The 13,217-nt window shown below is 37.8% G+C and overlaps 1 long non-coding RNA gene across 9 annotated transcripts in view; it reads right to left on the bottom strand.

Annotated features, from left to right (window-relative positions):
* Positions 1–13,217, bottom strand: part of LOC138435699 (uncharacterized) — a 260,432-nt gene that overhangs the window by 113,644 nt on the left and 133,571 nt on the right. For 4 of the 9 annotated variants that reach the window (XR_011255187.1, XR_011255191.1, XR_011255194.1 and 1 more), the window contains exon 4: positions 11,714–12,729. The exons of 3 other annotated variants lie outside the window; for them this stretch is intronic. This is a non-coding gene — a long non-coding RNA (uncharacterized lncRNA). Of the gene's footprint in view, positions 1–11,111; positions 12,730–13,217 lie in introns of those variants that run through there. 2 more of the 9 variants (XR_011255190.1, XR_011255184.1) reach the window with 1 other exon arrangement.

Below are 13,217 nucleotides of genomic sequence, written 5' to 3'. Positions count from 1 at the left end.
CGTCAAGTCTGTATATTGTCACCCTGCTTACGTAACCTCTGTGCAGAGTACATCATGTGAAATCCTGGGCTAGCTGAATCACAAGCTGGAATCAAGATTGCCAGGAGAAATATCAATAACCTCAGATATGCAGATGATACCACTCTAATGGCAGAAAGTGAAGAAGAACTAAAGAGCCTCTTGATGAGGGAGATAGAGGAGAGTGAAACGGCTCACTTGAAACTCAACATTCAAAACACTAAGATCATAGCATTTGGTCCCATCACTTCATGACAAATAGAAGGGGAAAAAGTGGAAGTAGTGACAGATATTTTCTAGGGCTCCAAAACCACTGCAGATGGTGACTGCAGCCATGAAATTAAAAGATGCTTGCTCTTTGGAAGGAAAGCTATGACAAATTTAGACAGTACATTAGATAGCAGAGACATCACTTAACCGACAAATGCCCCAACACTCAAATCTGTAATTTTTCCAGTAGTCATGTATGTATGTGAGAGCTGGACCATAAGGAATGCTGAGCACTGAAGAATTGATGCTTTTGAATTGTGGGGCTGGAGAAGACTCTTAAGAGTCCCTTGGACTACAAGGAGATCAAGCCAGTCAGTCCTAAATAAACTCTTGAATAGGAAATCAACATTGGAAGGACTGATGCTAAAGCGGAAGCTCCAATACTTAGGCCACCTGATACAAAGAGCTGACTCACTGGAAAAGACCTTGATGTTGGTAAAGATTGAAGGCAAAAGGAGACGGGGATAGCAAAGGATGAGATGGCTAGATAGCACCACCAACTCAATGGACATGAATTTGAGTAAACTCCGAGAGATAGTGGAGGATAGAGGAGTCTGGCGTGCTGCAGCCCATGGGGTCACAAAGAGTAGGACACAAGTTAGCAACTGAACAACAACAACACAGTTGCAGCATGACAAGTTTTATGAAATAACTAGAGCCAAGCTGCAGGTCTAGAAAGATGGATCGTCCAGGAGTCCAGCTGAAAAACCTTGACCTGTCCAGGGCCTGGTTGAGATTTGCTGCCATCTACTGACAGCTTTCTGTTATGGCCTAAATATCAATGATGATTGGTGGGTTTTTGAATATTTCCTGCAAAGTGTGAGATCACTAAGAACAAGGAGACCCAACCAGTGCATCCTAAAGGAAATCAGTCCTGAATAGTCATTGGAAGAACTGATGCTGGAGCTGAACTCCAGTACTTTGGCCACTTGATGTGAAGAACTGACTCATTGGAAAAAACCCTGATGCTGGGAAAGATTGAAGGCAGGAGGAGAAAGGGACAACAGAGGAAGAGATGGTTGGTTGGCATCACCGATTCGATGGACATGAGTTTGAGCAAGCTCTGGGATTTGGTGAGGGACAGGGAAGCCTGGCATGCAGCAGTCCATGGGGTTGCAAAGAGTCAGACATGACTGAGCTACTGAACTGGAACTGCTTGATGTGAAACTGAGAGTCCTAGAGGGCTCTCCTCCTCCCTTAACAAAGTAGATTTGCAAATCATATTAATCATATTGAACAATAATTATGTATCTATCAGTTTCAATTCTATAAATCCCTTGTAAACAGTGCATTTTTCAGTTCTCAGTGCCTCAGTTTAGTCCACTTCAGTCGCTCAGTCGTGTCCCATTCTTTGCGACCCCATGAACTGCAGCACGCAGGGCTTCCCTGTCCATCACCAATTCCTGGAGCTTGTTCAAACTCATGTCCATCGAGTTGGTGCCTAGTGGCTTTACTTATTGCCTTGTAATAAGTTGCTCACGTGCCTGTCTCTCTAACTAGACACCGCTGAGTGGCTGAGCGAGTCTTCTGTCATAGTAATATAAAGAATAATAGAAAACATCTATTGAATGTTTTCTATGTAACAGACTCCGTTATAAATTCTTCATATACTTTCTCTCATTTAATATCATCACAAACCTACAAAGCAGGCATAATTCTCGTCTTCTACTTTAAAAAGCAGACACAGATATAGCAGGCAATGCTCTTGCTCTCACAAGAGCCCAGAACTTGGTTTGAAGCTCTGCTGTCTCTACAGTGAAATCTGAATTTGTATCTTGCAACACGAACTGAGACGAGGGTGCATGACAGTGAGCAGTGGGGACAGGTCTGGGGATACGAGTGCAAGTACAAGTTAGCTTAGGATCGTGGGCCTGACAGGCCTGGTCGCCCATCTCATAGGATCCAGACCCATGACACTTGGGGTACATAGGATCTAATGAATTGTGAGCCCCTTAAAACAGAATATTCCTTGAAAGAAGATACCTGAAACAGCAGAAATGCTGACCTGCTGGCCTCGAAGAAGCAACAAGCACTTTTTGAGCCTCCAGTGGAGAGGACAGCATATAGAGGCTAAGGGCCTCAGTCCTAAAAACTGAATTCTGCCAATTACTTGAATGAACTTAGAAGAGGATACTGAGCTTCAGATGAGAATGCAATACTGGGCAAAATCTTCATTGCAGCCTTGCAATCATCTAAGAATTGCAGACCCCTATCCCATGTAAACCATAAGATAATACATATGTGCTATTTTAAGCACTATTCAAGATAATTTGTTATATAGCAATAGGAAACTAATACTATAGTCGGGAAATATGCTAAAACATGACTATAGTGAGATCCTTATAAAAATGTCATTGCCCACAGTTTTTATATAGAACCTAAAATCTAAATGTTTAAATATTTATTTTCAGTTACTTATGATGTTTACACAAATATAAACATACACTTATGTACATATATTTGTATACCTGAGAAATCCTAAAGTGAAAGTTTGTTACCTTCAAATAACAGCTGTTAAGTCACAACATCCAACATAGCTTGGCTCCCGCTCAGGATTATCCCAGAATTCCTAAGTATCACAACTTGTAGGTGCTTGCCTATTTTAAAACCATGCCTGTAGCAGTATACCCCCTGTTCTATCTTAGGTCACATGGCAAGAATTCAAGATGAGATGTAACACCATGATTCTGTGTACATAGCAGGTGAGCTGTTGAAGATTTTTGAATTTAGATGGATGAAAAGATTTCTGAAGTCTAGATGGATGAGAACAATAAAACCCAGGAATAATTTGATGCAGTATGCATGAGTAGAGAATAATTTACCATGACAGAAAGAATATAATTATTCACAGGAATTTTAAAAAATCATCAAGCAGGATGGATCAGAAAGTTTAATCTGTTATCTTAGGCTCCTCATCTGCTCTGAAGTGAGACGCCAGGTTCTGACAGTCACTGACTCAGAGAAGCCGGAGTGTTTGAGCCAGAGTTCTCTCCACGTGGAGCGGGTCTAGTCAGGAGTCCTATGAACATATGATACTCCTTTATGATGCTGCAAGCTGACTCGCGGTGCTGTTACCATGTGGGGCCTTCACGAAGCATAAATACACAGAAATACCTGCATATACTCACAAGATATAACTGGATAAGGGATAATTTGGTTTTATGGATTGTCAAGCTCAGAAGAAATATAAATATATATTCAGTAACAATAATGCTAACAATAGCTAACATTTATTAGACATAGAGTCTGTCCTAGGCGATGTTCTTAATTGATCTCAATTCTTGTAGTACTCTTATACAATAGAGACACAGTATCTCCATTTTGCAGATGAGGAACTAAGGAGAGGTTAAATAACTTGCCAAATTAAGTCTCAGAGTTAGGATTTATCCCCCAAAAGATACTCTCTAGTCCCCCAAGATCTTACTTTTCAAGAATATATCTAAATATGATCAGAGATAACCAGGGCAAGTAGGACAACACCTAGCATAACCAACCACATTTCCCTGACTTTCAATCACATGTAGTTATTGAGTCTTTTAAAAAATAAACTTTTAATACTGTAACAACTTTAGATTTATACATTATGTATAATAATTTTAGATTTATAGAAAAGTTGCAAACATAATACATGGAATTCACCCAGGCCCTTTACCCATTTCCCCTAATATTAACCTTGTTACCCTGTTTATTTGACTTATATGCAGAGTACATCATGAGAAACGCTGGGCTGGATAAAGCACAAACTGGAATCAAGATTTCTGGGAGAAATATCAATAACCTCAGATATGTAGATGACACCAACCTCATGGCAGAAAGCAAAGAGGAACTAAGAGACTCTTGATGAAGGTGAAACAGAAGAGTGAAAAGCTGGCTTATAACTCAATATTAGAAAAAACTAAGATCATGGCATCTGGTCCCATCACGTCATGACAAATAGATGGGAAAATGATGGATACAGTGACAGATATTTTCTTGGGCTCCAAAATCACTGTAAATGGTGACTACAGCCAAGAAATTAAAAGATGCTTGCTCTTTGGAAGAAAAGCTATGATAAACCTGGACAGCGTATTAAAAAGTAGAGACATTGCCGACAAAGGTCCATATAGTCAGAGCTATGGTTTTTCCAGTAGTCATGTAGAAATGTAAGTTCAACCATAAAGAAGGCTGAGTGACAAAGAATTGAGGCGTTTGAACTGTGGTGTTGGAGAATACCCTTGAGAGTCCATTGAACGGCAATGAGATCAAGCCTGTCCATCCTAAAGGAAACCAATCCAGAATATTCATTGGAAGTACTGATGCTGAAGCTGAAGCTCCAATACTTTGGCCACCTGAGGCAAAGAGCTGACTCATTAGAAAAGACCTTGATGCTGGGAAAGATTGAAGGCAGAAAGAGAAGGGGACGACAGAGGATGAGATGGTTGAATGGCATCACTGACTCAATGGACATGAGTTTGAGCAAGTTCAGGGATATGGTAAAGGACAGGGAAGTTTGGCATGCTGCCGTCCATGGGGTCACAAAAAGTCAGACTCAACTGAGTGACTGAACAGCAATCTAATATTAACATCTTGCCTTCCCTTGGTACAGGAAATTACCATTGAAACATCATTGTTAACTAAATAGGCTGTATCAGAATTTTTTTTTAAACACTATATTTCAGAGAAGTTTTAGATTCACAGAAAAATGGAGCAGAAGGTATGAAGACTTCCCATATCCCCTGCACCTAAATAGGCACAGTCTTCCTGGCTATCAAGTGGTTTATTTGTAATAATTGATTAACCTACAATGACACTTCATTATCACTCCAAGTCCATAGTGTACACTGGGATCCACTTGGGGTGTCCATTCAATGGGTTTTGCAAATGTATGATAGCATGTATCTACCATACAGAGCATCCTACAGAGTTTCACTGTCCTAAACATCCTCTGTGCTCTGCCTCCCTCCCTCATCTTTCCCTTCTCAGTCTCACCTGGCAACCACAGATCCTTACCCTCTTCCCATAGTTTCTTCTTTTCCAGAATGCCATATAGTTGGAGTCATACAGTATATAGTATTTATAAATTGGCTTCTATATCTTAGTAAGAGGCATTTAAATTTTCTATGGGTCTTTTCATGACTTCATAGCTCATTTCTTTTTACCACTAAGTACTATTCTATTATCTGGATGTACCTAGCATTCATGATGCCCAAGAAGGGCATCTTGGTTACCTGCAAGTTTAGGCAATTATGAATAAAGCTGCTGGAAACATCTGTGTGAATGTTTTTATGTCGACACATCTTTTCATATGCTTATTTGTCATCTGTATATCGTCTTTGGTGAAGTGTCTGTTCAGATCTCTTGCCCATTTTTAACTGGGTTATCTGTTCTCTTATAATTGAGTTTTAAGATTTCTTTGTACCCCGGTGGCTCAGATGGTAAAGCGTCTGCCTACAATGCGGGAGACCCGGGTTCAGTCACTGGGTTGGGAAGATCTCCTGGAGAAGGAAATGGCACCCCACTCCAGTATTCTTGCCTGGAAAATCCCATGGACTGGGGAGCCTGGTAGGCTACAGTCCATGGGATCGCAAAGAGTCAGACATGACTGAGCGACTTCACTCACCCATTTGTATAGTTTGGGTAACAGACATTTATCAGATATGTCTTTTTAAAATAATTTTTGTCTGTGGCTTGTCTTCTGATTCTGTTGACATTGTCCTTCACAGAGAAAAAGTTTTTCCTTTTAATGAAGTCTGGCTTACTAATTCTTTTATATGTGATGCCTTTGGTGTTGTTTCTAAAGAATCCTTACCAAATTCAAAGTCATCTAGATTTTTCCCTGTTATCTTCTAAACATTTTACAGTTTTAAGATCCACTTTGACTTAATTTTTCTGAAGGCTGTAAAGTCTGTGTCTAAGTTCATTGTTTTTGCATGTGGATGTCCAGTTGTTCCAGCATCATTTGTTGAAAGGACAGTCTTATCCATTGTGTTGTCTCTGCTCCTTTATTAATTGGCTATATTTATATGGGTCTATTTCTAAGCTCTCTATTAAAGACAAAAGTATACACACACACACACACACACATGCCATTGGGCAGTCTTCTATAAGAAAGATTTGTCCTTATCCCCATTCATGCATTTAATCAATATTTCATTTATATAAATGTATATTCATATCTATTTATTTATCTAACACTGTTTGGCTGATTTTGTTGCTAAAACCAGCCTAGTTTTTTTTTTTTTCACATGTCAAGTCCTTTATTTTTTTTATTTTTATTTTTACTTTATTTTACTTTACAATACTGTATTGGTTTTGCCATACATTGACATGAATCCACCACGGGTAACCAGCCTAGTTTTGATCACCCAGAGCATTTTTAATTTGGCTCCTATGTTACATTATACACCTCATCCTTTTTTTATTTTTTAAGCTTTTCCTCACTCTCTGGCTCTGCATACATGATGTGCCTTAGTGCTACAAGCAGCCATTTCTTCAAGGAGCGCTGGTTTCTTTCACTGGAAAATGGCATTTATTGTCCTGTGGACTTCGATAACTTATTTTTTCAGAGGTCATTCAGGCTCAACAACTCTGAAGCCAGTTTAACTCCCAAACCCTGCCCCTGTAACATGGCTAGTAAATCTGTTCCTTTCTATTCTGTCACAGTAAACAATATGTAGATCTTTCTGTTGCTCAAATTTAAAAAAAAATTTATTTTTCTAGAGTGAAAAATACAGTAGTGCTCTTATGGCCCACCAACAGAAAACAATTTCTTGAGGACATGGGCTTGGAGCATGAGAGGACTGTATATGTGTGAGTGTGTGAATATGAGAGAGTGTGTATGTATGTGCATAAAACCTGTCACCAAAATGAAAGGTTAATAGCAGTAGATGAAATGGTTGGTCAACTCACCATGTTTAAGACAGTTTATGTCAGTAAATAAGTGATGAATGTAGTATTTTATCTTCAAGGTATCCAAACAGAACAACCAAGACCAATATAAAATTGAGCATCTAAACATATATTATGCATCAAATTATGGAGAAACAATACTATGAACATATGTTTCCTTTTCTCAAATTACAATACAGTTTAAAGGTAAGAAAAATATACTTAAATTGACAGTAAATAACAGTATGCAATATAATTAGGTGCAAGCATAATGACTCTAAAAGCTCTAGGACGTGAGTGGAAAGATATTTCCAAGCTTTGCTCAAAAAATTTTATAGTGATCTTGCAACTTATGTGTGTCTGGAAGAAATATAGAGTGAAGGGGGGAAGGGAATATGTTTTATATGAAAAAAAGGCACACTGAAAGGTAGAGAGAGAAAGGTTTAAACACAGCAGGTTTATAAAATCATAAAATTTATCTGAAACAGACTTTATAAAGCTTGCTGAGATCAAAGTAACACTAATATCTGTATAAGTATAAATTTCAGTGTACTTTAAAGACATCGCTTACTTGCTTGGGATTCCAGTATCAAACTCTTCTAATTGCTAACTCTACATGATCATTTAATATAGCTAAGCATGACATTTTACATCTGCAGGACTGCAATAAATTTTTTTCCTGTTATTCTTGCAAGGTCACCTGTAAGAGTTATATAAGACTACATATAAAACTGTACTGTATGCCATAATTATTATCTGTTTAAGTATAAGCATAATTATAATTACACTACTAAGCTAAGCTATTGCTTACTAATTCTAACTTGTCTTTCCATATACACACATTCAATGCTTCAAATAGGGGAATCAAAGTAATGTACAAAGGTACAATTAAAAAGTAATAGAATATTTTATGAAAGTGCAAATGCAGTAGTAATCAGTGTTCCTGGCTTCATATTTCTTGCTCATGGGATATTTTCCATCTCTAATTCTAAAGCTGGACTCACTGCAGCCTACAAAAGTGCTCCTGCAAGTGAATTTTAATAATAAAGATTAAATAATGCTCAGGTAAAAACTCTTTTGAGTTGCTCTAAAATCATCACAGAAAAATTTGTGAAAACATGTTTGAAATTAATATGCCTTTAAAAAGTAATTCAACATAATTATTAGCTATATTCACTGGATTTTAGTTCCCTGAAATGCAAAGATTTTCACTTGATAATTTAAAACTGTGATAGCAGCTTTAATTTCAGTCTGCTAAAAATTATGATTATATCATTCCAACTGCTCTTCCTCTTTCATCTCAAAAAACAGTTTATCCAGAATTTGAATATGTTTGCTGCTGCTGCTGCTAAATCCCTTTAGTCATGTCCGACTCTGTGTGACCCCAGAGACGGCAGCCCACCAGGCTCTGCTGTCCCTGGGATTCTCCAGGCAAGAACACTGGAGTGGGTTGCCATTTCCTTCTCCAATGCATGAAACTGAAAAGTGAAAGTAAAGTCGCCCAGGTGTGCCCGACTCTTAGTGACCCCATGGACTGTAGCCTACCAGGCTCCTCTGCCCATGGGATTGTCCAGGCAAGAGTACTGGAGTGGGTTGCCATTGCCTTCTCCGAATATGTTTAGTGGTAGTTTTTGTGTAGAGTTTTTATATTAATGAATTACAATTGTCTATCATGTTAGCCAATTTCTCTTATCTTCATAAAACTTTGCTGCCCTTTATTCCAAGTAATCTTAAGTGCTCAACATGATTGTGTAATTTTCTTGTCTGATCCGGAGTAGAACAATCAATCTGCATGTATCAAAAATGGTCTATTCCATCATATATAACTTACATTTCCTCTGAAGTGAGTTCATAGACTATTTTTTTTCCTCTGAAAAAGTGGTTTTGAGAGCTACTGTCTCCAACTTCCAATCATTTTTTCTTTATCCTTTGCAGTTATTCTTTCAAACATGCATTTCTCTGTTATCTTCATTATTCCCTCATTTTTGGTACATGTATCATCTAACTTTATCTACCTGAAGGTAAATTTTTATACAGAAAGAAAAAATTCTCAAAAATTATTTTATTAAAGCACTTGTCAGAATTTCATATGGTATGAGATTGGGGTATTGGAGGGAGGCTCAAGAAGGAGGGGATATATGTACTTGTATAGCTGATCCACTGGATTGTGCAGCAGAAACTAATACAGCATTGTAAGGCAATGATACACCAATAAAAAATGTCATATGGTGCAATTCTAGTGTCTTAAGTCAACCTTATAGAGTTGGTATATCTTATATTCACTAATCTCACCCTATTTAATGACAAACTATGTCCCATAAATATTCCATAGGTCCTTGACAACTGATTTGATAGTGATGTTAAATAAATGAGGCAAAAAATATAAGTAAATACATTATGGGTATTATCATAATTTAGGACATTTTAAGTCATAGTTGTCAGCCAGAAAAAAGTTCATCCCTCAAGCGATGGATATTGGAGACATTTTTTCTTGTTACAACTAAAGCAGTATTACCAGCATCTAGGGAAGCTGCTAAACAGTCTGCAATGCAGAGGAGAATATTCTACCATGAAGAATTATCAGATCTAAAATATTGATAATAATATCAAAATTCCAAACCTTGATGCAAAAGGAAGATATGATTCTTATAATTTGCCAATTTGCTATTTTTCTCTTGATGGCAAGGGAGTCCTATAATTGAGTTTTAGTTCCAATAGCTCATTTACACGTTAGCCCAAGTTGAGGCGTGCAGTTTTCCACTTAGTCACATCATCCACTCTGTGAAGCATATGTAACAAGAAAGCTGCCTATTACCTAATGGCATGGATCACTCTAAAAGTGTCTACAGAGCAAAGAGGATGAGGAACAATTACGCTCATCACAACTCTAATAACTGATGGTCATTATTGCTTTAAAAATCATGCTAGTGGACAGAAAATGGAGATGAGAATAGTCTATATAATTTACACATAAATGTAGTACTTAGCACCCAATACATTCTGTTTCAATTTTAGTGGCCAAAAATAAGAGGGATGATTATTTTCCTCTTACTATGTTTAAATAAACTTTCTTTTTTCTGTTCCCATGGGAAAATCTTAGTGAAAACTGATCTGCCATACTAATCCAAGAGAATATCATTATTACAGATACTATATCATTATGTCATATACTTACTACCCTTACTTTAGTAACTATAGACTTTGAATTAGATGTGCTCACAAATGGTAAAAATAACCATCACCACTCATAGTTTGGATTGATAAAGTCTATTAGATGTATTAGCTAATTTGGACAAATTCATGGATAGTGTATGAAAGTATCCACAGCACAATAAGATTTCATCAAATCTAAATTGATCATATTTTGGTAGATTTACATTTATAACTATTCTACTCTTTGCTTCACTTACTAGAAATGTTTAAAAGTCTTGATAATCTGTATCACCATGAGCAAAACAATTAGGAAAATTGCTTTCCTGAAGTGAGAAGACCTTGCCTGACTTTTCTCCCCTAAATTATTTCCTTTAGCCTAGAAGGAAACAGTTTCTCATACTATGCTTGTTTGAATCAACATAGTGATTAAGAGTGTTACTTCTGGGAACAAATATGACGCTTAAATCAAATCTTTGTCATTTACTTCTAAAGTCAATATTTTTGGTAAGTTACATAATGTATATATCTTCGTTGCTGTTTGGTTTGCTAGGACCTGCCCCACTCTTTGCAGCTCCATGGATTGCAGCACGCCAGAGTTCCCTGTCCTTCACTGTCTCCCAGAGTTTGCTCCAACTCATTGCATTGAGTCGGTGATGCCATTCGACCATCTTAGCCTCTGTCAATCCCTTTACCTTCTGCCCTCAACCTTTCCTAGCATCAGGGTTTTTCCCAATCTTTAGCATGTCACTAACAATGTAGCAGCAACAATAGTAACAGTAGTAATAATAGCCATACCGTGTTGGTTTTGTGAAGATTAAAAAGCACACATTTTATTCCTGATACATATTATCTGTTGATCAATTTGATTATAATTAATTTCGAAAATTCTGTGTCATACAGCAAATTTTGCCCAGATTTCTCTTCTAGTATAGCCAGCGAACTTACTTACTATCTTTAAGTGCAAGTCTAAAAGCAAACTAGACTCAGTATGTTAAAACAAACTCTTTCCCCTTCAAAACTTGCTTTTTTTCCTCTCGTGTTCCCTATGTAGTGAAGATGCCCGTACAACTTGTTCCACTCAGAAATGTTGGAGTCATACTAGCCTCTATTTTCACACTTATTTTCCATATCCAGTGAATCACTAGGGCTTTTATAATCTATTGGGTCGATCAAAAAGATCTTGAACCAAAATTGTGGCCAACCCAATACTTCTTTGTCCATTTCTTTATATTTCAACCGGAACATCTTTATATTAGGCCGTTATCATCTCTTTAAAGGAGAGTGATAGCAACAATCCCTAAGTCATATCTTGCTCCACTTCATCTACTAATTTTCTCACTAATCTGTTTTTCCATGTAGAAACCAGAGTGGTTTCCCAAAATTAATATCACATCATATATTTTACCTGCTTAAAGGCTTTCAACGGCTCCCATTGGTCTGAAGTTGAAATTCATAGTGAGTTCAGTTCAGTCGCTCAGTCATGTCTTGCACTTTGTGACCCCATGGACTGCAGCACGCCAGGCTTCCCTGTCCATCCCGGAGCCTACTTAAAATCATGTCCATCGTATCGGTGATGTCATCCAACCATCTCATCCTCTGTCATCCCCTTTCCCTCCTGCCTTCAATCTTTCCCAGCATCAGGGTCTTTTCCAATGAGTCGGTTCTTCGCATCAGGTGGCGAAAGTATTGGAACTTCAGTTTCAGCATCAGTTCTTTCAGTGAACATTCAGAACTGATTTCCTTTATGACTGACTGGTTGGATCTCCTTGCAGTCCAAGGGACTCTCAACAGTCTTCTCCAACACCACAGTTCAAAAGTATCCATTCTTTGGTGCTCAGCTTTCTTTGTGGTCCAACTCTCACATCCATACATGACTTCTGGAAAAACCATAGCTCTTGTCTCTGCTTTTTAATATACTCTCTAGGTTGGTCATAGCTTTTCTTTCAAAGAGCAGGCATCTTTTAATTTCATGGCTGCAGTCACCATCTGTAGTGATTTTGGATCCCCCCAAAATAAAATCTGTCACTGTTTCCATTGTTTCCCCATCTATTTGCCATGAAGTGATGGGACTGAATGCCATGATCTTAGTTTTTTGGATGTTGAATTTTAAGCCAACTTTTTCACTCTTCTCTTTCACTTTCATCAAGAGGCTCTTTAGTTCTTCTTCAGAATACCGGATCACCTGACCTGTCTCCTGAGAAATCTGTATGCAGGTCAAGAAGCAACAGTTAGAACTGGACATGGAACAACAGACTGGATCCAAATCATGAAAGGAGTACATCAAGGCTGTATATTGTCACCATGATTATTTAACTTATATGCAGAGTACGTCGTGAGAAATGTTGGGCTGGATGAAGCACAAGCTGGAATCAGGATTGCCAGGAGAAATTTCAGTAACCTCAGGTACGCAGATGACACCACCTTTATGACAGAAAGCGAAATCCATAATACTTAAATTACAAGTTGGCCTAAATTAAAATTTTAGAGGCACTAAAAATGTCTTATGTTCTTTCACATAACACTCTAAAATAAATAGAATACAAAGTGAAAATGTGAAAATGTTAGGAAATACAACAATATTCCTTTAATAGGTACTTTCAAAAGTATTCTTTCCCTACCCTTTGCTATGGAATTGCCTCTCCTTGCTGGTGCAATAAGCACATGAGTGTGCCTAAGGTAACTAAGCACCAAGGACATTCTTGAGACTCTAGTTCAACATTATAGTTGCAACTCTCTGTCTTTCCTATGGGCACTTATCATTGCTATTCCCTCTGATTTGGAAACTCTGTTATCGCCTCTTTTTTTGGCTTACTCCTGCCCTACTCTTAAGGAAGAGCTTAATGCAATTTCTCCAGAAAGGTTCCCCAATCCTTTCTTCCTTCATATACTGAATTTGGGCCATACCTCTA

The sequence above is a fragment of the Ovis canadensis genome, chromosome 3, assembly GCF_042477335.2.
Source record: "Ovis canadensis isolate MfBH-ARS-UI-01 breed Bighorn chromosome 3, ARS-UI_OviCan_v2, whole genome shotgun sequence".
Taxonomy (NCBI): domain Eukaryota; kingdom Metazoa; phylum Chordata; class Mammalia; order Artiodactyla; family Bovidae; genus Ovis; species Ovis canadensis.
Note: the sequence above shows the minus strand (reverse complement) of the source record. Positions and strands in the feature narration are given on the sequence as shown.